Raw genomic sequence first — 24,057 nt, 5'->3', positions numbered from 1 at the left:
GCAGTTCTCCTGATGACTATAAAACAGTATTTTATCTGGAAGTAATCTGATTTTACCACAGATATATAAATAAATATGGAGAATTACCCCAATTTGTGTATGGAACTGAAAATAAAAAGGACTAAAGCTTTAAAGTATAATAAATTGCCCCAAGAACCACGTTCCACTGAAGGAAAGCTTCTAGGGTTAGATTAATTTTTTTATCCACATTACATGCTATTTGTATAATAACAGTATGTCAATGCAGTCATGAAACTCTGAATCATCTTTCAAAATCCTAGTACCCTTGTAGAAAAGGGGAGAATGAACAGCTTAAGCAAAGTTTGCAAGTAGAAGGGAGGAGGAAAACTGTGATTTGACCACACCAAATAGTGTGTTTGAGTCTTTTCTGTTATGGACAAAAGCTCCAACCAATTTCAGAAGGTGTAAGTATGCAAGGGGGTTTAAAGTGAAGGTCAGTGTTCTGGAACAGAACCTTCTCAGGAATGTAATGTATAAGCATGCATAGTTTGGTGGGGCCTAAAGGGAGCCAGTTACAAGAACAGGTACAAGAAATAAGAGTTTCCTGGTGTGAAGCTTCAGTATGTCAGCAGTTTCTGAAGTCTGTGTTCTCCAATAACACTGCTTAAAAATATTTGAGATACCTTAGGAAATCACAAAATTTGGGAAATGGGACTGATTATTAGAGGAATAAAATAAAAAGGATTAAAACACACACATTCGCGGATTTAGGAATTAATGCAAAGTACTCTTCAAGTTTAATATTTAAGAGCTAGTAAATTCTTGGCAGCAGTCAAATTTTTGTAATTTCTTGTTGGTATGAAATATCTGAGCATACAGAAGCAGACTTTGACAGAGAAGGGAACGAAAAACCTATGGATAAACCAGATTTTTATTCTCAAGGATTAATTGAATTTGCAGAAGTTTCCTGAAGTAGCTTCCTGAAAATTTTTTTATGGTCTTCTGCATTCTCCTCTCACTGTGGTCATAAAATAAACATGAACTAATGGTGTATCAAGTGCTTTTTGTGTTCCTTTACTAGCACAAGCTCATGAGACTAGCTCAAAGGACATAGTTAGAAGTCACAGCAGCTCTTTCATTTCCATTTTCACTGTTGACTGAAGTTCAAGCAGTGACATCTGAGGTTTTTTCCCTTAAGTCTTTGTGCTGTTTCTGTGGCTACAGATTGCCAACTTCTTATCTAAAAAGCATTCAAATCTACAAAACAAGCAGAGCTTGATCCCATGGTATATTTGAAGCAGGCATTGGATTCTTTTCTGGAACAACTACAGTGAAATCATACAATGGGATACTTTGAGAAATCCGAGTGGCCATAATTAAATCCTGCATGAGATGTCTTACCCATAGGTGTTCTTCTCCCTTATCTCTCACTAGTCCTTCTATTGCAATATATTTCATTTGTAAATTGCATAGAGATGACAGTGCACATAGGCTTAATCTGGTTAGCAATAATGAAGGACAAGAGATAATGAAAAAATCTTGCATGGAAATTAATTGACTTTAAAAGGAACAAAAAATGAACTTTCAAAGCACACTTCTTGTCCTGTGAAATGAGCTGGCCTGTGTCAACATAAAACCAACATACTGGAGCAGTGGCAGAAGTGTGTGCAGAGGGGTCTGTCTGTCTTTCACCATTTCTATGTCCAGCTGAAACAGAGGTGAATTTCTGTCTCATCTGGAGTCAGCGAAAGCTGTGACTTTGTCTTTGGAAAGGAAAGATATTTGTTCTGACTGGAAGCACTTCAGCCCATACTTGTTTACCTTACAATGATTAATTGATGTGGGTATTTGGTTGATAAGTCACTTTTAAGTTGCCATCTGATTGAGAAAAATCATCACATACATGAACAGTAAAATCAAGTCATACAGTTTTATTAGTCATCAACTTTACACTGAACTTCTTGGATGGGTTTTTAACTCAAGCTATTTTCTAATTCATCTTATGTAGGTGCTGTTATAGCAAGTACAATGATTTTTGACTGTACCTCCTTAATGCCTATTTTCTCCAGGAAAATATATTTTTTAAGAAAGAAGAGTCAGCTTCTGAAAAAGGAACTCTTGTGTTCATTCATGGCTGCAAATGCATTTTCAAGCAGGACTACGCTGAGTTGTCCTTGGGTGGTGTTCAAGTCCTGAATGGCCTTGCTCGGTTCTCCCATTCTAGTCCATAGGCAGTTAGTGTTCATGATGAAGTCTGGGTGAAAAATGGGAACAATTGAGATGAATAGAAGGAAGGAATAATAATAGAGGGAATAGTGGAAAGAAGAGTCATGAAGGGAAAGAATCGAGAGACCAAAGAGGCTGGGAATAAAGGAAAAGTGTTGATGACAATTAAAGGCATGAAACAAGAAAGATCTAAAGGGTGAGGGTAGGTAAAATGAGTAAATAATGCATCCAGTTTATCTCATAAAGCTGAGAATTTATCTTTCCAAGACAGTAGTTCATCAGTTTATAGTGGACTGTTCTTGCACAGACTGGAAACATGTTTGTCCTAAAAATGTCCAAGAGACTGAAGAAGATGTTGATTTTTACAGCCAGAATTTGTTTGAGGTCTTTATCTTATACTCATGCAGCTGAGGGGAAGCTGACCTTTCATGTTTGGATAATTAGAGATTTCCTAATGGATCAGTTTTTATGCAAGCAGAGAGTTTCAGTATAATGCCATCCCTGAGGTGGGCTGTGCAAGCAGCAGCCTTTATAAGAAATCATTGCTGTCTGCTAACCTATATACTCCATAAATAACCTGCTGGGACCAACTGTGGCACATGCAGCATGTGTTTAGTCTCCAAAGCCTAGTGATTAATATTCCCTGAGTCACTTTCTGAGCCTTGGTCTCCCACATGGCAGCATGTAGAGCTGCTGCCATATCACAGAACCAGCTAAGGACATTCCCCTTCAACAAGGAGTTGGCTTTAATTAAATTTCTGTGTCCGGGAAGTGAAAATCTAATTTTCTTTTTGACATTTTCTATATTACTACTTAGACAAAATTATGAAAATAATTAATCCCTGTGAAGCAGACATCAGCATTATAAGAGATACAAAAATATTGCATATAAATAATACTACTAATCACCAATCTGTTATCATTTATTGATGCAAGGTCTTATTAAAACTCTTAAATCAGATTTGTTCTTCATATAGCAGATGTGTGAAATGATTGCACAATGCAGATGCAAGTGAGGGTTATAAAAAGTAACATTGTTCAAACTGCTTCTCAATAAATTCTATCTCCCCAGAAATGTATTTCAAGACAACAAATAAATATGGGAAAGGAGAAAAGGTGTGTAATTGTGGAAAGAGGTTTTGATTGTATATCTGAGTCAAATACAGTCCAATATAATGGTGAATGGAATTGTTGATGAATGATAGGTCTGCATGCAATAAAAATATTCTCATTCTGGCTCATAGGGAATCCTTTTTCACATTAAAAAAGCCATCATGTCACCTAGTGTCATTTGGTAGCCTTGTTTCCTTCCCTTCTTATGAGCATGGAAATTATTAACTATAATTATCTGTTGCTTATAGAAATTTGCCACCATATGATAACAGAGTAGTCTTATTTGGAAATAATTCTAGATTCTTTAAGACAGAAAATATTTTTGCTTAATCAAATGGTAAGTTTTGATATGCTCTTACAAATGAATTATTAGGATGCTTGCAGTTAGCTTTTTTGCTTTGATGCCTGATAAATTTGGGATAGTTAGAAAATTTTATGTTTCATTTTCCCATTTTAAAACCAATGTAGGCTCATTATTTCAGTGAAACTAATAGGACAATAGGATTTGCCAGGACAATTTAATATCCCTATATTTGCTGCATTTTTAAAAACATAAACATATAAATATCTGTAAGGAAACTAACACTGGAGTTTGCAGAGTATGGTGATTCTGTTGAGCACAGCTGGACAGAATCAGGGACACCTTCTAAGAAATTACTTTCCTAGTACACCATTCAGTCTGATTCATAGGTGAGGCAGGAATAAAGGGACATGAGATAACAGCTGAGAATGACAATGAAATGTATATTTTACTTATACATTGTTTAAATAAGGGTGAATGAAATTCTTACAAGACTTTCCCATTTCTGAGAGACCTGTGGAAGTGAAACTTGACAGACCCTTGTTAGTCATGTCCTTCTCCAAAATTTTAAGTTTGAATATTCACACTTTTCCTGTTAATAACTTTGTGTACCTTGTTCAGTGCAAATGCTCAAGGATAAACTTAAACAGTTAATAATAAGCTGTAATACATCCACATTCATATTACATAACGTGTGGAATGTTAAGCCTTAAGTGCCTTGAGCAGGCCTAGACTGAAGATGCATCCTATAATTTATTTGTTTGTCACAGAAATCAGAATGTTAGGAAACAGTCATATTTGAAACTGAGACCATCTATCAGCATCCTAGTGGGTGACTGTGAGCACACTACCTGCCTGTCAGTCAGTACCTGTTTTCTTCTCTTCTCTGTTACCCTTTGCTCTAGATGTCTCTTTTTAAACCTCATAAAAAATGAGGTACTGCTATAAAAGCAATGACCTGGCAAAGTGTGCAGCTCTTGCCACTTGGTGCACACCTCAGCTACTCCACCTTCAGCTTTGTGGCTAACACTGCAGGAGATACCAGTGCTTCAGGAATGCTTTTACTGTTAGGCTTTTACAGAAATAACCAAAATATCCATGACAGAGTTTTACTGTATTAATACCAAACTGGAAATCTGAAGAAATTCTCACCCCCATTTAAGATATTTGGTTGTGACTGTGAATTCATATATATCTGTATAAAACATATGTGTATAGCTATATGTGAAAGGTAAATAGCTTAGCTGAAGTTGTCAAAAACCAGACAAATGACGCAACTGGGCAGTACAGTGACAAAGGTCTGCCCCTTAAAATTCTCCTGCTTAGTTGTTCTGATTTCTTCCTCTATTTGTTCTCTTTCTTTATTTTTCCCTAAGAATATGCCTCTCTTGATTCTACATTATTTCTTTTCATGATTTATTTATTTCTTGGTTTCTGGGAAGTAAAATATATTTTCTATTCTGTCCTTCACTGCCATTCCTTTTGTTGTCTGGCTATCTCTGTTGCCTTATATGCTGATCCCTAAATATTGCTAGCACTCCCTCGGATTCTTTTCCACATTTTTCTCTTACTCTTCATTCTCATTTCGTCTTTCTTTTCTCTCCATCACCTTGTCGTGCCTTCCATCTCCTGCCCTCTTTTGTTCTGATTGAGATTTCAGTCACTCTTGATCTCTTCTGTAAGGACCACAAAGCAGTGAGGCCTCTGGGCAGATGAAAGCATAAGGAAAACTGACTCTGGAGGTGGAGTAATGAAAAAGGGTCACTTCTGAGGGTCAGTTTTTTGTCTGTGATCACTAGAAAAAGGGAGTTTGGTATTGTCCCTCAGCTGCATAGGAGAACCAGCTAGGTCTTCTTCCCTGACCTTTTTTCTTTCCCACGTGGCTAGCAGGAATATTCACATTCACGTGTTGAATGCCTGGCACTGTGGCTTGTGTGTCCCCTGGAGGGAGGCAATGGGAGTAGTTGGAAGCGAAGGCTGGTGTGCTCTGATAACCTGGCCAAAGACAGCTGCTTGGGAAAGAGAACCTTGTGTCAACTGGAGGGTGAGCCTCAAAGGCTTGGTTATTAAAACCACGCTCCCTTCGTTATCCTTGCCAGGTAGAAAACAGCTAGTATGAACTTGGGGCTTTTTTTTCCTCTTTTTTTTCTCTGTAGCCTTGCTAGCACATAAACCCACATAGGCACAGCCTTCAGCAGAAATTCTGGCCAGCTAAAACATGAACTAAACTACTAAAAAGTGCTTTTGTTTGTCTTCTACTGTGTTTGGAAACTGAAAGAATACAATGCCAGGTACAAAAGAAGCTCAGCTTGTCAGTTAAATGGGCTGCCCGGTGAAGCCAGATTTTGCTTTTCATGATCCATGTCCTCGAGTAACATCCGCTGTTGATATCACTGCTGGAGGAAGGCTGGAAATTATGGAGGCGTTTTGGGTAATAACTGCTATCAGGGAGACAGTATTTACCAGGAGTCTGCAATGAGACTCTCAGGTAAATAATAAGCATTTTAGAAAAACAACCTAATTATGTATTTAATCGCTTGGAGCCCTTCCATTCACTTGGGAAAATAATGTGCATTTTGTAAAACTGCCTAATTATTTATTTGAGAAGGAAGTAATTCTAGCCTCTGGGGTATGGAGTTTGATTTTTTTGATTTTTTGTGCAGATCTGATATGCTTGAGAATGTATTTTAAAAAAATCGACACCCCACCATCTCAAAATACCAAACCAAGACAATGCAAAAATGTTATTAATGCAGTAGGGTGGGGTTATTTTAACTTTTGTATCCAGTGTTCGGATATTTCTACAAAGGCTTCAAACTTTATTCTGCTTTAAAACAGCCATCTTCTTAGTATTCTCAATAGAAAGATGAGCAGTAAAGTGCAAGCAGCCATATTTCTATGTGGCATACTGTCTGAATAGGGAGTTTTGAGGCCACTAATGAATCAAGCTAAATCTAGTCAGCAGTTATTAAAAGCTAGGGCACATTTCAGGTCTGAAATTCCATAGCATCCTTGCAGAGGACGTGATGGTTTTCTCTTATGATGGTATGAATAATGAATTGCATACTTTGGCCATAACTAGTTACTAGCAAGAGAACTGAATGTCTAATATATGTCAGAATTAAAATAAGTAATTTTGTTCAGTGTGCATTCCAGTCTACAGGGAGTTATTATTCTACTAGAATACATTCTTCCCACTCTCAATTTGTGCCTTTTACTCTGGGTTTTTCCTTAATCAAGAATTTATAGACTAGTTTCCATAGACTATCATTAACAATGTTCTGAATTTGCATAGTGTGACTCTGTATTTACTGTGCATTTTTAAGTGCTATGGAAGTCCACTTGAAAAATTAGTTTTTATTTTTCTAAAATTTTAGAAATCATTTTTGGCAGAGAATACATCAAGGCAGAAGTATTTACAAATCATATAATTACCTTACTTAATGATAAGTATAATTTTCATAGTAAAAAATATAGCCAAGAGGAATTATGGGAAGAATCAATTTCTTGACATTGCATTTTCTTACAAAGGAAATACGGTGTCTTGCTAAATATGCAAAGTCCTATCACAATTTAGAATATTTTTTTTATCAAGACAAATGAAAAATATTGTTCAATTAAAAAAACTTAGTGTATTGTTTTGCTCATGGCCTCTGTGTCTTCTCCTGACTTCATCAGGATTTATGGGGATGTTACATTAAACTCTTTTCCCATCACAGAATCATCAAAAGCCCAGGACAGAGCAGTCACATTTTGCCTATAATTGAACACTTCCTCTAAAGGGCCAAAGCTCTTCTCCTTAGTTTGATGTCTTCCACAATAAATAAGAGCAAGAATTCTAACAGAGAGTTTTTTAACCCATTCTGTACCCGTTTTGTTTCATTCCAGGGTAACTTCCAACTCACACATCTTTTACTAATTTCTCTTATTGCAGGTAACCTGCAGCTCACTCCTTTGTTTCTCTCCTTTAATAAAATTCTGGCGTTTCTGTTTATTATATTAGGTCCATCACCAATGAAAGGAATATTGCTCTGCTGCACAGGAACATGCATAATTAGCCCATGCTTAATCTGGTTGGTTCATATTGAAATGCTTATGTTTATGCATGAACCTGAATACTTTTCTGGATAAAGAAATTTTCATATATCAACCTCATTGCTGGATAGCATCAGTGTCATCAAGATGGACTGATTCAGTGAACTGGTTTATTATTTCTTAGTCACCCAATTTTCCTTGTATTTCTATAGCATATATGGAAATACATCCTCACCTGAAAAACACTTTATTTCAAAACACATTGTATTCAAAAGTAATTTCAACCCCTCATGCATTGTATGACTATCCAAATGTGCAGAAAGCATAATAGTGAATTTTATATACTGGATGGAGCTCATGAAAGTGTTTTCCTTCTTTTGTTACGCTGCTTTTATACGAAGTCCAGTTAAGCAGCACTCTATAATAGATTTGACATTTAAAACTCTTTCAAGAAAACAACTCCAGTTCATGTATTATTCTAATTTTGTTTACAAAATCGTAGGCATTTACAGCATTTGTAGAACTAAAAAATGTATAACACAGTGGGTTGATGTTTCACTCTTTGATTACAGACTGAAGCAGTGCAACGTTGGGATTTAGTGCAGATAGCAAGGTCCAACCTTAGAGCAAATGTAAGATGCTTTAACTGGAGCATTTGTTTTAGCCTTACTGGAGCCTGGACCTAAACTAAAAGTTGGTGAGGGAAAAGTATTCTTTTAGAATGGGATACCTCTGTGCTGGGTTTGTTCTCTAGGTGCCAAAGGAGTTGTGTAAGTGATGTCATTCAACAGACAGACTATGGCAATGAAACTCACGGTAGCCTTTGCTCCTGTTGCACTGTGAAAGTTTCCTAACTTTAGCATGATCCCTTATGTGGCTGCTATGGGTGTGTTAAGGCCACTTTCTGTAGCTGTCACAAAGCAGCCAAAATCAGTTGATAATCAGTTTGTACAGATTGAGAGGAAAGTAGGATAATTGGAGTGATATTACATGGAATAGAAAGAGATTTATATTTCAGTTTTGGTATTCCAGAAATCACAACTGGTGTGCGACCAAGATTTTTCTCAAAGATTATTACTGCTTTGCATGGTAATTAAAGTACCATGTAATTCATATTATCTCATAGGTTAAATATTTTAAAGTAACATTAAGTTGCAGTTGAGAGAGCTTGTTTGTAGTAGAAATCTGTATAGTCCTTTTAGAACAGTGTTCTAAAGTATAACTCATTATCCTACAATTACCTGAGTTGCATATTTTTAAAATAGCAGGGTTATGATGAATGGCTCCCAGTAAAACTTGTGTGAGCTTGGGGTAGATTTTGGTGTTTGAAAATAAAAACTAAAATACTCATGGTTTAAAATCCTTCTTCCCCAGACTTAAAAAGGTAGTCATTTGAATCTTGAAATTGAAAAGTATCCTAGATGGGGAAAACTGTTTAATTTTAATTGAAACATGGAAATTCTGTACAATGAATTCTTCCCAATAACACAATTCCCCCAAGTTCAAAATGTTGGGGGTTCTATGTAGGAAGCTTCCTAGCCATTTCAACAGAGATCAGAAAACAAAGGATACTTCTTAGATAAATTTCTTACCTTAGCTACTACTGGAAAATGTGGATTTATGCCAACAATAAAGACAAAATGAGATTAAATTCTAGTCGTCAGAGTTCAAATGCACAGAAGAGTCTTCTTATGAATGACAATTCAGCATTTTGGAGAGGTTTTAAATATAAAATGTTCTTCAGACCATATGCTGTGATATATCCAAGGAACCTGAAAATATAGTCCTCTGTCTTTTCTAGTTTCTCACAGTTCTGGTATGATGACGTTCTTTTTTAATTCACTCTCTGCTCTATTTTGAGAGGCACTTTTCCATCTGAAATTATGGCATAGTACTAACAATATGACACATACAGTATGGTATTGTTTGCAGCCAGAAAATGGTTGCTAATCCACCAGAAAAATTTGGAAGAGATAACACTGAAATCTTGGCTTGCTTCAGCCTCCCACTTACAAACTGCTGGTCTGGCAGCATGTAGACATAGACTTACACCCAGAAATTTGGCAAATCTAAGCAAAATTTAATGCAATGATTTGTACCTGCAAAGAGTAGTCCTGACTTAACTTGCTTCAAGTACTTATAAAAGTAACTAAAATTACTCTAGATATACATCTATACATTTCTGATCCTTGTTTATCAAGTTTGATACATGTGCAAATATCTGTATTTTGTTTTCACTTAATGCCATCTTAACTTCATTGTGATAAAAACTTTATATTGGGAGGATAGTGCCATTCAAATGCACAAGTGCATCTTTATTTAGCTTTGCATTAATTTTTTTATATTTTTCATTAAGGGACATATATTATTTAGCTTTATCAGGTAGATTTGACTATATTGACTAAATATTTTTCTGACCTTTTTTTTCAATATAAATCAGTGAACTTTTCTGAATTTTTCAATCTGATAGTGAATGGCTTTACATGGTAGTTCAAATCTAGCCACCCTACAGATATTGAATATCTATATGAAATAAAATTATCACAGCTGAAAGTAAAGTATTATTACAATCAAACTGATTGCTTTTTAAGAATGAATTATTACCATAGTTGTTCATATTATTCAAAGACAATTCTCTTAAGCACATGTTGTATATTCTTAAATTCTGTCATATGAGACTTTCCCCTTATTTTGGAAGTCCACTATTTCTTCGAAGTGGCTAGAGAAAAGTAACTTTGGCTATTAGGCTTAGAATGGTTTTTTCCTTGCCCATGGAGAAATGAGATTTTCCAGGTCGAGACAATCATCACTCAGAAACTGCCCTTCTCTAACAGTCTTAACTCATTTTTTCAAAGCCAGAGTTGCAAAATGTATTGCCAAAACACTTGTTTCCGTTTCCATGTGTACAAAATAAAACTCTGGCTTTTGTTTGTGTTATTTATAAGAGATATTGATAGCCTATATGTGGGAGGGCAAGTTTAAGTTCAACTTGTGCTATATGCTTCCTGTAGGCTTCTAAATACCACTGTGTGCAGTTTCCCTTGTGTGCCTGCTCCACCAGCCTGGCTCCTGGAAAACTCACTTAGTGTATTTTTGTGTCACATTGTGTAAGGTGTTATGCAGTTGTGTGATCATTTACAAGTTGTGTTCATCTGTAGCCACTTTAATCAACTCCCCTGTTCTTGTCCCAGAGGGACTAAAGTGGAGTGAATTTACACCCCAGACCTCTAAAGAATATCAAGTTGTGCTATTTTTTAGTACAGCTTAGAAGGGAAACTTTTTTTTTTTTTTTTTAGTTTTTCTCATTTTGTCTTAGAACGTGCACAAGCACTTTTAAAAGTTGGATTTGTTGAAGGGCAGGTCTGGGCACAGTTCAGCGCTGGTGCTGATTAGAGATATCTTGCAAATCTAAGGAATGAAAATGGAAACTTTATGCTCTAAGGGAAGAATCCTTGATTTCCATTGCCACATGCTTTTAGCTCACAGCAGACTTTAAGCTTATGACACTTTTTATATGTTGGAAATCTTCTTTGCATAATTTGAAAGGTTTTAAAAAAATATTATACTACTCCTCTCCCTCAGGGCCCTCTACAGTTGGAATCTTAGTACTAAAGGAGCCTGTTTCTACAGGCAGATGGATATGAAAAATAATGCTAATAAAATTTGTAAAACTCTTTTTAACATTTTTATAGGAATATATTTGTAAAATATATATAGAGTACAGGATGAATGATGCCATTTTATGGCTTAATATTACTCAAGATGGCTTGCATATCTCCCTCATGGTTTTGCCACTGTTTATTTTATCCATTACAAATTCATGTTATGCATTTTATACAAACATAAATATTTGTGTATGTGAGGGACTAGTATGCATGTATATTCAAACAGAATACAGATATGTACATACACCTACACATAATTATACATAGAAAAGTATAGCTTTTGGGTTAGAAGTCAAGAAATCTCAGAAATTGTCGTACTGTTTTTACTATTTCATTTAATGAAGTAATCTTTTCCTTTAAAGTGTTTCTTCACAACTTCCAGTGAAGTAATTTGGATATGATTCTTTATGTTATGTTAGAAGAGCTGAACCACTGACTATTAAGGAACTATAAACATTCAACAGCATAATGTTAAGCATGCCTACTTTGAAGGTCAGTTGTGGTAAGAGTTTCTGCCTCTATTTTTCAAATGTTTTTTATGTCTTATTCTTACATTCTTTCCCCTCCTCAAATATTCTGTTCTTTTTTTTCCCTGTTGTTTTATTTTAACTCACTACACATTTTATAAAAAAAACAAACAAAAAAAAAATCAAAAAAACCTCAAACCCAAAACCTTGGGTTTTTACCATACTGTGGTACAATGTAATATAAAACTCATGTAGTTACAGGAAGAGAAATAAAGGTGAGAATAAGTATTAAGATAAATATGCAAACATAAAGGAATGATGGAAGTGGATTCCAACCAGTAGAAACAGCTGCAGAAGTCAAAAAGAGACTATTGGCTGCAGGAAGAAGACATGGAATTGGCAGTGTCACCTTCTTCCATACTCTTCAGAGGGTCACAACCATGTGATTCAGTGTGATTCAGTCTGGGAAAAGTTTCAGTGTAGCTGATGCTTTGGTTCTCTCCACTTTTTGGTCTTCATGGTTAAGACTGGAGAGATTTCAAGCCAATGTATGCTCTCTGGGAATATGAAAGGGTCTTTCAGACAGCTGTTGTTTTGCTGTGATTGCCTCTTCCCTTTGGCTGTTTTCTCAAGCCACCTCCTTAGTTTTACCCCATAGCTGCCAATTTTTGCACACCCTATTAATTCACCTTTTCTTCTGGACTATTTGGCCATTCACTTTTCTTCTTTTTTTCTTATCTCTTCTTAATGACACTTCTTCCGTGCCCTTAAACAATATTTAGGGAATAAATTATATTTGACACTAGTGCTCATAGCTTCACATGTGTGTCTGCTTTACTTAGAAGCTATGCAGTTAACAAAAAGCAAGGATTTCTTTTTCAGTCTACCTCAAGGGGAAGTTTATTGGTCCTTACTATGGTAAGCTTGAATCTGCATAAGAAATTATAAAGGCAGTAAAAGGAAATTCTAAGGGGGGGGGGGGGGGGGAATGCAATTTATAAGACTGTAGAAAACATTTTAAAATACAGAGATTTGTTGAGAACAATATTAAATATGCAAAGGGAGATGAATCAAACAATGCATAGGGTTGCAAGACTTAAAGATGACTGGATGAGTCACTAAACATCTGTGAAAAACAGAAGCAAAACTGCAATGCCATTAGATATTGTGGGAATTTGATTGAGATAAATATAAGCACAAGAAAAAGTTGGTAGGAAATTATTCTGTCATCTAATTTTGCTGGCTAGTGAGAATCTATATGCCTATTAAGCTCTGAGTGGTTAGCATCTTGGAAACCCTGCTGAAGGACACGAAGACATCACAGTTATTAGGAGTGAAATGGGACACGATAGCTCTATTAGGACCCCCATTTCTAATAGTCCTTTCCTGCTCTCTGAAGCGGTCAGCATGGCATCTGTCTATTTCTTCTCTGTAAATGGGTGAATATTCTCTGCAAATAGTGCAATCAACTACATTACTGATAATGCTTATAAAATCCTTGGTGGCTGGGAAAGGACTTTTGTTACCTTGGATGTCTGTTCTAGGGGAAAATAGCATACATATGTAACAGATCCTGATGTATATGGTGCTACAGTGTCCAGAATGGACCTAAGGCTTACAACACTTATTATGACTCCTAAACACAGTCTCATAGGCAAAAAAATCTGTTAGAAATTTGGATGTCTGGCTTAGTTGTGAAGTAGAACACCTCTAAATAAGGGTCTAGCTAGGAGAAAGAACATTAGTGGTAGATGGAAGCATCGATAAGATATGTAGTCCTGAAAGAGTTGTCCATTGGGAAAGACATACTGATTTCAGATAATGCTATCAAAAGTGATTCTGGCATATTTTGTTTCTGTATACCCATTTGTTTCAGGTCAACAGCATAGACCATCAATGAAATATTAGTTAAGTGTACTTCTGCTTTCTTCTGAAAATACTTTAAAACTTGCATTTACACATTAGATGTAATATCAGACCTTAAGACTTAAGAGCATAAACTGAAATCTTATTTAATTCTGTTACTCTACTGCTTGCTCACATCTGATCATTCTACAGGATTTTAGTGCACTTTGACAAATTTTACCTTACTTGGCTTTTTTAATATACTTCATAGTCAGAGTTACTTAGTGGAAAACTCAATGGTGTGTGTGCTACTATACCCAGCACTGAGTAGATCATCTTACAAGTCATGCCATCATGCCAATGTACACACATCCTGGAGTCCCTTGGTCTCACTACTTGGCATCCTTTCTGTGCACATTCAGATCTTGCCAGTTCAGCTTGCTCTGTTGCAGTATTTCCTCTCAGGTTTACTGGAATATTTAAATGGCAGGTGTTCTTTCAATTCTTCAATTTTAACATCTAATTGTTCCCCTCATTTTCTCTCTCCCACTCCTTTGTGTTTTTACTGTTAACTTTAAGTCAGCTGAGACCTCCTGATGTCCTCAGTGCAGGGACACTCTTTCCACTCTTTAATTCCCTCCCATGTAACTCTCTTTATCTGTGCTCTGTGCCTCATTTTATTCTTACTGGGTCATTTCCTTTCCATTCCTGATTGAACTCCACCAATTTTCTTTTCTCTCTTCTTTTCCAGACTCTCACTGTTTTATTGCTTTGGCAGTATGAAGTGCCTAATTTGCTTTCCATCCACTTTCTTTAACTCCATTGGCCAGCTTTACATTTTACTCTGTTCTTTGGTCTTGTTATGCTTCTTCCCTGCTTTTATCATCTACTACCTCCACTCATATTAGAATCTCTGAATAAGGAAACAGTTGGCAGTCAGCTTTGTCAGTGCTGAAGTCCTTTGAATGAGTCAGAACCTATGGAGTGAATGAAATGCAGCCCAGTTTAATATGGTCAAGCTGTCCTTTCTATAAGTGCATGGGTCCCAATCATATTTCCTGATGTCACCATTTTCAGTGGGCTTGTGGGATGTTTAAGTTCCCTACACTGTTTCTTGGTGCAGATGCTGTCATCTTTCCATTTCAGGGTTTGGGTTGGATTTTCTTTGGTAGGGTGGGGTGCAGTAAGGGAGTCTTACCTTCTCTTTGTTTATTCTCTACTCTTTTAATTCCCATTCCTAAATTTAATTATTCTCTTTCTAATGCCTTTTTTTAAAAAAAAACAACTTATCACTTCTGAGGCAAGAACAGGGAAGTCCTGCTTATCAAACTTGATTTCATTTTCTGGCAAGGTATCCCACCTAGTTGATCAAGGGAATCCAGTTGATGTATTCTCTTTGGATTTCAGTAAAGCTTTTGATATAGTCTCTCACAGGATCTTCCTGGACAAAATGTCCAGCACCTAGCTGGATAAACACATCAGGGGATGGGTGAGCAACTGGCTCATGGGCCAGGCACAAAGGGTCACAGTGCATGGGGTGACATCAGACTGGGGATCTGTCACTAGGGGGGTTCCACAGGGCTCCATTCTCAGCCCTGTGCTCTTCAACATCTTCATAAATGACTTGGACACAGGACTGGAAGGGATACAGAGCGAGTTCAAGGAGGATACAAAACTGGGAGGAGCTGTTGATTGCCTCAAAGGCAGGGAGGCCCTGCAGAGAGACCTTGACAAATCAGAGAGCTGGGCAATCACCAACGGGATGAAGTTCAACAAGGGAAAGCATCGGATTCTGTACCTGGGATGGGACAACCCTCGATGTATGGACTGGCTGGGGAATGAGATGCTGGAGAGCAGAGCCACAGAAAGGGACCTGGGGGTCCTAGTCAATGCCAAGTTGAGCATGAGACTGAGGGGAGACCTCAGTGCAGTTACAGCTTCCGCATGAGGGGAAGAGGAGGGGCAGGCACTGATCTCTGCTCTGTGGTGCCAGTGACAGCACCCTAGGGAATGGCCTGAAGTTGTGTCAGGGGAGGTTTAAGTTTAGGAAAAGGTTCTTCACCCAGAGGGTGGTTGGGCCCTGGAACAGCTCCCCAGGAAAGTGGTCACAGCACCAGCCTGACAGAGTTCAAGAAGCATTTGCACAATGCTCCTGGGCAAATGGTGTGACTCTTGGGGATGGTTCTGTGTGGGGTGAGGAGTTTGACTTGATCCTTGTGGGTCCCTTCCAACTCAGCATAGTCTGTTTTTCTGTGAACTTTTGAGAAGGAATCTGTTTTGGCTGCATTAGGCAGGCTTGGCATCGCAGTGATTTCTCTCAATTGCTGGAAATCACAGAGTGGTTTTCCAGGGATTTGTGTGATACCTGTTCAATTGTTTGTGATATCTGGCAAACACACAAGCGCTCACTAAAAAAAAGAATAATTTTACAATCAGTTGTCTTGGTGGATTCTCTGCTGTCTAATTCATTATGAATTCTTATATTCATCTTTCTCTTTGATACTTACCAGGCACCTTTCTTCTGTCCATCTGCTTATTTTTTCAGGATTTGTGATTATTTTAATTTGTACTTCTGTCAATGTGTTAAAAAACTGTATGAGTGTCTGATATGGGAAGGTGAAGGAAGAGACTGTCAGATCATTTTTAAAAGGTCCATCTCCTGAGGCATGTCCTAAATGTCCTAAATGTCTTAGCTGCAGCTCTGATATTTTTTTCCATACTACCATTCTGCTGATGCAGGAAAAGGCAATTGCATTTCTTTCCTGATGGCTTAAAGGAGTAGTAATTACACATATGATGTTACTAGATTCTCCACATCCTGCATTAGGACAGTTAGGATTGACTTATTGATGACTTCATTAATTCATTTCAGCGGACAAGAGCTTAAAAATTACTTTTTTAAGATTTTCACATATAGGCTTGACACTCTGAAAGATGTCTTAATGTCTAATTTACAGTTCTTTGAAATCACCAGTTTTCCAAACTTATTAGTTTCAACGGTTATTAGGAAATAAAAGTCAATTAGCACTTCCAGTATATACCATGAAAAGATATTTCCCCAAGGTGTAAATGTGTTACTTAGTAAGACTGCTAGCCAGTTACATCTTGTCAGTGCCCAGAACGTGATAGCTTTGGATGCATCTAAATAATGAGAAAATCAGTTTACACTTCACATACTGCAATAAGTCAATAAGCAAAACTTCCCAGCATCCATTGGAAAGCTGTGAAAAAAAAAGATACACGGATACACTGTGCTGTCTCTGCCATTAAGAGGTGGATACTATAAAAGATTGTGAAACTTTTACATGCATATATTGAGTGGATGAAAGGAGTGATTTTCAATGAATATGTTAGTATTTTCTAACCTTCATGAAGTGAGCTATTTAGTCCCTGGAGAGGAGAAAAACTGTGCTCTGACCCTCTCCAGATTGCTAACTGGGCCAGGGAAGGTTGATTGTTAGCATTAAACTTCTACCCATCTCATCCTTCTCTTGTGTTAGAGGACACATGTGCTTTCAGACTGGCTCCTGCTTTCATGCAGTTTCATCATTCCTTCTGGCTTCTTATTCCTTTGGTCCTTTGGCCATTCTTTTATATCAAATGAAAAGGTCAGCTTTCCAGAATAAGTCCTCTGGTAAAAAATGTCAACCCATCATTTTCTTCTCTCTTTGGTTTTAACTCCTTAATGTTTGGAAAGACCTTGGCTTTTCTGAATGGAAACAATCATTGAGCGTGAATTTCTCTCTCTCCTCTTCTCTCTCTTTTTTTTTTTTTTTTTTTTTTTTTTTGGTTAAATTCTGTTGAGGAGAATAATCTCTTCTCAATCCGTGGAAAAATAAACGCACATGGATTTTCAGATCTCGGCAGCTCCACAGCAATCCCATTACAAAAACCTGCAGACAGTAGCAAGCCCTTGAGTACCATTGAGTTAAAAATGGCAGAATAAACTTGCTTTAATTGGGCCAGGATCTTAGGAGCCAGGATTTAACTTCCACAGATATGAGTCACTATCATGAACAAATGCAAGTAGCAATTTTTATTTTGTTGTCACAAATCAAAAGAGGTCATGTACTCAGAATCAGAGTAACAAGAAATATTGCTGAGATTTAAAAAAGCAGCTGAAAAATACTAGGGAAAGTTTTATCTAGAGTGTTCTTGTATGTTTTTGCTTTTGTATGAATTTATATGTGTGATAGAAGCTTGTGGTGTTTGTGCATCTCTATGGTTATTTACTTAAGTGAAATAATAGCTATAGAATATATGGTTTTTTAATACTTCTACATAGATAGGAATGTGGGAGGGTTTAAATTAAAAAATTAAGTATTAGATGTTCTTCAGAATTATATAAACTTTCTATTATTCAGCCTGACTTACAAAGCTGTGATACGTATTTTGCTGACAGGAGAGGATAAAGAAGATTAAATGGCAATATTATCATTCTTATAATGAAGGGGATCTAACCTTGGTGTATGCTTAGCTAAGAAAGGTGAATTTCACCTTTATACAGACAGTCTTGTGGAAGACTGTTCCTATAGCATTGTGGGAGACTGGGTTTTTTGATTGAATGTAAACCATCATGAGCAAATAAGTTAAAATAACTGTCATATAAACTGTTAAGAAAATATTTAGAGATGACTTCTCCACTACTTTCCACTTCTTCCAGTAATTTCCATCTGTACCGTTGTAAATCCACTTCACAGAGCTGTAAAATGGAAACAGGCTGCAGTTTTGTGTCAAGTTTTCTCACTCCCTTTCTCCCTCAGTAGCAGGGTATGTGAATGGCTGCAGACCTACAAAGTCATCTTTACAGTGCCTGAGCCCTATAGAACAGAAACACTTGGGAACACATTTTTCTCTCCTGCTTATCAGTCTTAATTTGCCATACTGCTGCTTAATTCAATTTCATGTATTCCAAATTTACCCTTTATATTAATACAATTAAGTAACACTCTCCTCTGTATTTTTTTAATAGCCTTCTACCTCTATTTTATCCATACATGCAGATGTAGTTAAAAACTAGTAATACTTGAATTGCTTCTATTGAATGGGGTGTCACAGCAGACTAGTTCAAGTGCCTTGCTGCAGTGCCAAGCTTGAACCTTGTCCTGAGTTTGTGCTTTAACATCACTGTGTCACTGGGTACCATGTCCTTTGAGCTAGGAAATCAAAGGCTTCTGCACACAACATCAACCACATCATTTTATTATATGCTATCAGCCACAGAAAGTGGCCTATTTTTTTTTTTCCAGTGACAGAGAAATGATCAAATGGCCTCTTGTTTGTATGAAACATTTTGTGTACAAAACTGAAAGTGAATATTTGATCAGGATTTTTAAAAATTCCATAAAAATCTTAACACTTGAGTAAATTTTATTCATATAAAGATCATGGTGTAGTAGAGCTAGTCTCCCCTCACCATCTGCTGAATCCCTGTTAAGATATTTCTTCCACCTTTTAACTACATTTGTCATTGGAGATTTACACCAAATTCCATTAAATTCTGGTATTCTGCAAAGTAAATAGCCATGAAAACACCATGCTTCTTAGCACAAATCCTCAATCCCCTGCTAACACCTCATATTACAACTGTCTAATTACCATGTTCTGCAGTAACCTTGTGGGACTTCCATAGGTAATTAGAACTCCAGAGCATTTCTGCAATAATCCAGTAAGGACCTCTTAAGTAGAAAGAATTATGTGGTACTAATATTTTTGCACCCACGCGTTCTTCACAGTTAATTGTTTCAATTAATATTTGGCAGCAATGAAGAAATTCATAGAGGTTCATAAACAGACAATTCTCAGGAAACTTTTAAGGCAAATGAGTTGTAGCTGTGGTCACTTAAAGATGCAGGGCATTTTAGAAAAAATTAAATTCCTGGCACATCAAAGTATTACAACAGCAGATTTTCATATTACTACTAAAAGAGATGCCTTAACTTGCCTCATTCCTTTAAGACTGCAGTGTTTGGGTAAATTGTCTTTTCTTTCCTTAGAATTTTTTACCAATTGGTTGTAGATGAAAAATACTGTGTGAGTTAAAAAGCGTGGTGAGTACACTTTGATACTCTTCTACAGACATGTCTTTGATGACAGGGAATAGTAGAGAGAGCTATTGAGATATTTCCTTGATTCTGGATGTCTTTATTTCACTTCAGTCTCACCTTCCCTTTGTTTTTCCTTTCAGTTAAAGATACCACATCTTATGCAGCTATGAAGGCCCTGTGTACGCTGCACATGGTCCTCACACTGGCATTGTAGGCTCTAAATACTATTTACTGTCCTTACTAATTATTCTGATTCTTCACCCCTTTTCAGTTGGTGTCAGGGCAATGGTATTTCTATAGATTTATGACAGTGTCATCTGTGCAAGAAAATTACTTCATCATCCATGAAGTACATTGCAGTGTAGAAAAGAGCTTTGATCCCAAAGGCACACGTCACTCCTCCCTGCTTCCTGCCCCCTCAGCCTTTGGGTAATCCTTCTGCACCCTCACTTTGATGCTTCCTAGGGGATCTTCCACCCCTTTGGAGTGGCCTCAGACACACCCAGTTATTCTGACACCAGGACAGAAGCACCTCCCCAAGAAAGACCAATGAGAGAGAGTGGGCATGTGAGGGGCATGATGAGGGTAGGTGCATTTCTTCCCATTGTGCCCAAAATTGGTTTCCTTTCCATGCTGCCCTTTCCACATTGTCACGTGTATCTCTATGTTGGACAGAAAGACCTAATGCTCTCCAAATCTGTCTGTCTCATCATAGGTACCAACCTGCTTCATTACTTAGCTCCCAGTAGGATAACGACTACAATTTATTACTTTACTGTCAGTAAGATAATGGCTACATCTTATGGCTGTTTGCCATACTCTTTTAGTCTTAAAATCTCACAGTTTTGTTATTGGCTGTTTTCTGCTTTTTGTGTAATTGTAATTTTTGTTTAACTGCAATATCCTGAGAAATAAGGAGAGGTCTGGAAGAAGTCATTGGACAGGTTGATTAGAAGGTCGCTTATTTTTCTTGCATTAAAAGGGCAGACAAACAAATGCCATTCCAATTTATCATCATATGTAACCTTTGATTAAACAATTTTTTGCTATATCAGTGTGAGAGGCTTTAGGCTTCAGAGTAGATTATTGAAATTAAGAACTTTAGCACAAAATAAAAAGTCATTTGTTTAGATGATTATTAAATTTAAAAGTCCAATCTGGAAGTCACCCTAATTAAATGTAAAATTGAGTCCCCTGAACCTCTGTTCATTTTCAAATCAGAGCATGATGCTTCCCTAAAATATCATAAATTGCTCCTATTCTGCCAGTTAATTCTGTTGTTTTGCAGCCAAGATTATAAATTAGATTTGATTAAAATAAAACTAGCTGTTTCTTTGAATGTGACTAAGAACCCTAGTAAATACAGTCTTTCCTTAACCATCTTCTATGTATTACCAAGTTGAGAATTTAGTTTAATTTACATGCCAGAGTTTCCAAATAGAATGCATTATAACAAGCATAAAACTGTAAGAATAATAGATCTATATTTATGTGATTTCTCATTGTTTGTACAGCTTTGAGAAGAGACTGTATTTTCCCATTGGTATGTCTAAGAGAAAAGCAGGTACATAAGTGAGTAGGTGTGTGCACATGGAGAACCACACGTAGTTTTGCCATAAAAATAGACAATCACCATGTAAAAAATTCTCAGTACATTCTCAGAGAGGTAGTACAAAATGCTGTCAGAGAGAAAATACATCACCAAAAGAATCCCTCTATGGTGCCGAATGCTTGAATAATGTTCATACAAATCACTGTTCTTAGTGAATGGGCTGTGGCTTCTGTTTCTTTCTGAACAAAAGAAAATTTACTGTCTGCCACACAGTGTGGGTAAAACTCAGATTTAGTGATGCCAGCAGCAGAGGAAGTGAATTTACATGTTTTCACAGGCTAGGATTTTGACAAGCTTTTGTATATTTGTACAGCCCAAAGAAAGGACACAGTCGCTGTTCCTGTATTGCTGAATAAGTTCTTCTGGATCAGATGGTTTTTTTTCTTTTCCCTTTGCTTCTTTGTTAATTTTTAATTTTTTTAATTTGTATTCTTTGGAGATAAACTATTCCCATTAAATGCTAACTACTTTGTTTTTCTCCAAACAAATCTGGAAGATAAATCCAATTCTAGGTGTGCAACACAGATATTCTCTGAACCTCAAAAAAATCTTAGCTGAAGATAGATGCTTTTTTTTATATGTGTACAGCTTGTTCTCCTATGATATAGAATTAAAATTTCCACAACTAATAACAAAGCAATGCTTCTTGGCATAGCAAAAGTGAGTGTACGCATTATGCACACAGAAGGGATTTGCCTTCCGTGTGAATTCTAATTTCTCTGGGACCAAGCTTTGAAATTTTCTCATAGTTCTCTTTAACAGCAAACAGAGATTACATACCTGTCATTTCTTAAAGCTGGGGGTGGGGTGGGAGGGTGCTGGTGAATAGACACACACTGTTGATCTCTTTCATGGATCCTTTCTAGTTATGGTGGTCCCGGGCAGTCTATGCATATAACCCATGCCAGCTCAGTCACAAGCCTGAACAGTAGTTCTTCATAGGCTGCAAAATGGGTAGACAAATGCCCATTTCTTCCCAGGGAAGGCAAACCCCCCTGGATGTATTGACACTCTGCTATGAAGAAAGTCTGTAGAGTCTCCGCTTTGGAGGCAATCCAATGTTTTTGCAAGGGCTAAATGAACTACTCTCTAGACCCAGCTTTGTACAATTTGCTGAGCTCAATGAACTCTTTTCTTTTCTCCTTTCCTCCTCATACTTCTTTGTTACTTTTAACAATGTGTAGTAGAAAAATTGGCAGTTACTCAATGAAATCACTGTTCAGCTTACACCAAAAGGAAGATTTTTTTTGTGAATTTGCACTTCTAAGAAGATGTCACAGTTTTCAAACGGAGTGGTGAGACTCTGAGTTAATGCTTTTTGAATAGCTTGAATAAAGGGTTGCCCCTGAGTCTGTAAAACAGAAGCAGTGAGGCACAGGACCTCCTGGAGTTCCCTTTGGCCAGTTTGTCTTTGCTCTGCCCTTAACTTGGGTCTTTGTCTGCTGGGCACAATCTTGAGCAAAGTAACCCTCAGTACAGCTTAGAAATATCAATGGAATGCAGGCTCTGACTGATTTATTCTTCCTTTTTTTTTTTTTTGTCTACATTAAAACAGAGTTGGCTCACAGTATTTCTTTGCTCCATCATTACTTTTTTTCAGAGCTTATTCATTTAAACTTCAGGAGGAAAATGCCACATTTGGCTTTTTTTTATTTTCCCTGCTCTTTTTTTTTTTTAAATTCTGTTATTGCTGTACATTAGTGCTGCTCGTAACATAGCATTTCTATCACAATTGTATGTGGCTACCAGAAAAAACCTGCTTCTTGGCTGTATCATGCAAAAAGCTATACAAAACATAATTAATGAGGCAAAGCAAAGGGACTCACAGGTGACATTTGTTCTCCTGAAGATTAAGTGGACTTTGTGGAAACCATTATGACGATGTAAGAGAACAAAGGAAAGGGAAAAAATGTAGCTAGGATTTTGCTGGTTTTGTATGTGTGCTAAAATGGAGATCTTCAGCAATATGCAACACGGCCTTCCCTTTCTATTAACCATTCCCCCAACCCAGTGCCTGAAGTATGAATGTATGCATTTTGTCTGCTAGAATGAATAAGGAACATGGGTATCCAGTGACTGTGATCTTCATTAAAGTTGTGGAAACCTTTTTGTATAGAAATACCAAGTTTATAATGCTATCATTTGCATTGCACGATTGATACTGGAATGAAATCTGTCATTTTAAAACCAATTTGATGCTGTTAAGTAGATATTTCCAAGGCAGCATTATAATCTGCATCCATGATTCTTACGTCAGCAAAGCATTGCTCATTAGAGATAAGTTGAGTTGATTCATTTTTGCTCCTGATGTGAAATTAAAATGTGGCAACCAACCATATGCAATACTTTTGGCAAGTTCAATTTATGGCTTATAAAAACTAGGAAAAGGAGAGAGATCACATTAACAGGTGATCATAAAGATGTACTTTCTGGGGACATTGTATCTTTTCCCAAAAGAGTATGCTGATAACACTAACATATAATAATTACAAGAAAATTTTGCATAAATGGTTCTATATTTTATTAAGATCCTCAACAGGATGGTGTTCCATCAGTTCTGCCTAGATAGATTCTCCTGTTATTTCCTTTTGTTAAAAATAGAGTTGCCATAACAACTTCAGGCAAATTTCACATAACTTATATAGATTAATATTTTTAGAAGTATTTAGAATTTTGGTGGCTTTAAACCAAAAAAAATTTTATATAGATATAAAAAAATATTTTTATATAGATAACACTTATTGTCTTTTGCTTTTCTTGATAAGAGAATCCTGCATTTTGTTTC

The 24,057-nt window shown here is 36.8% G+C and overlaps 1 protein-coding gene and 1 long non-coding RNA gene across 2 annotated transcripts in view; one reads left to right on the top strand and one right to left on the bottom strand.

Moving 5' to 3' along the window:
- Positions 1 to 24,057, top strand: part of PRKN (parkin RBR E3 ubiquitin protein ligase) — a 675,490-nt gene that overhangs the window by 414,199 nt on the left and 237,234 nt on the right. The window lies entirely within an intron of this gene.
- Positions 1,878 to 22,266, bottom strand: LOC136553867 (uncharacterized). The gene is made up of 2 exons (XR_010783248.1): positions 22,053 to 22,266; positions 1,878 to 2,215 (listed from the first exon to the last, which is right to left on the bottom strand). It is a non-coding gene; the product is annotated as an uncharacterized lncRNA (long non-coding RNA).

Source organism: Molothrus aeneus, chromosome 3 (assembly GCF_037042795.1).
Source record: "Molothrus aeneus isolate 106 chromosome 3, BPBGC_Maene_1.0, whole genome shotgun sequence".
In the NCBI taxonomy this organism is placed as follows: Eukaryota; Metazoa; Chordata; class Aves; order Passeriformes; family Icteridae; genus Molothrus; species Molothrus aeneus.
This window is presented reverse-complemented; position numbering and strand designations above follow the sequence as displayed.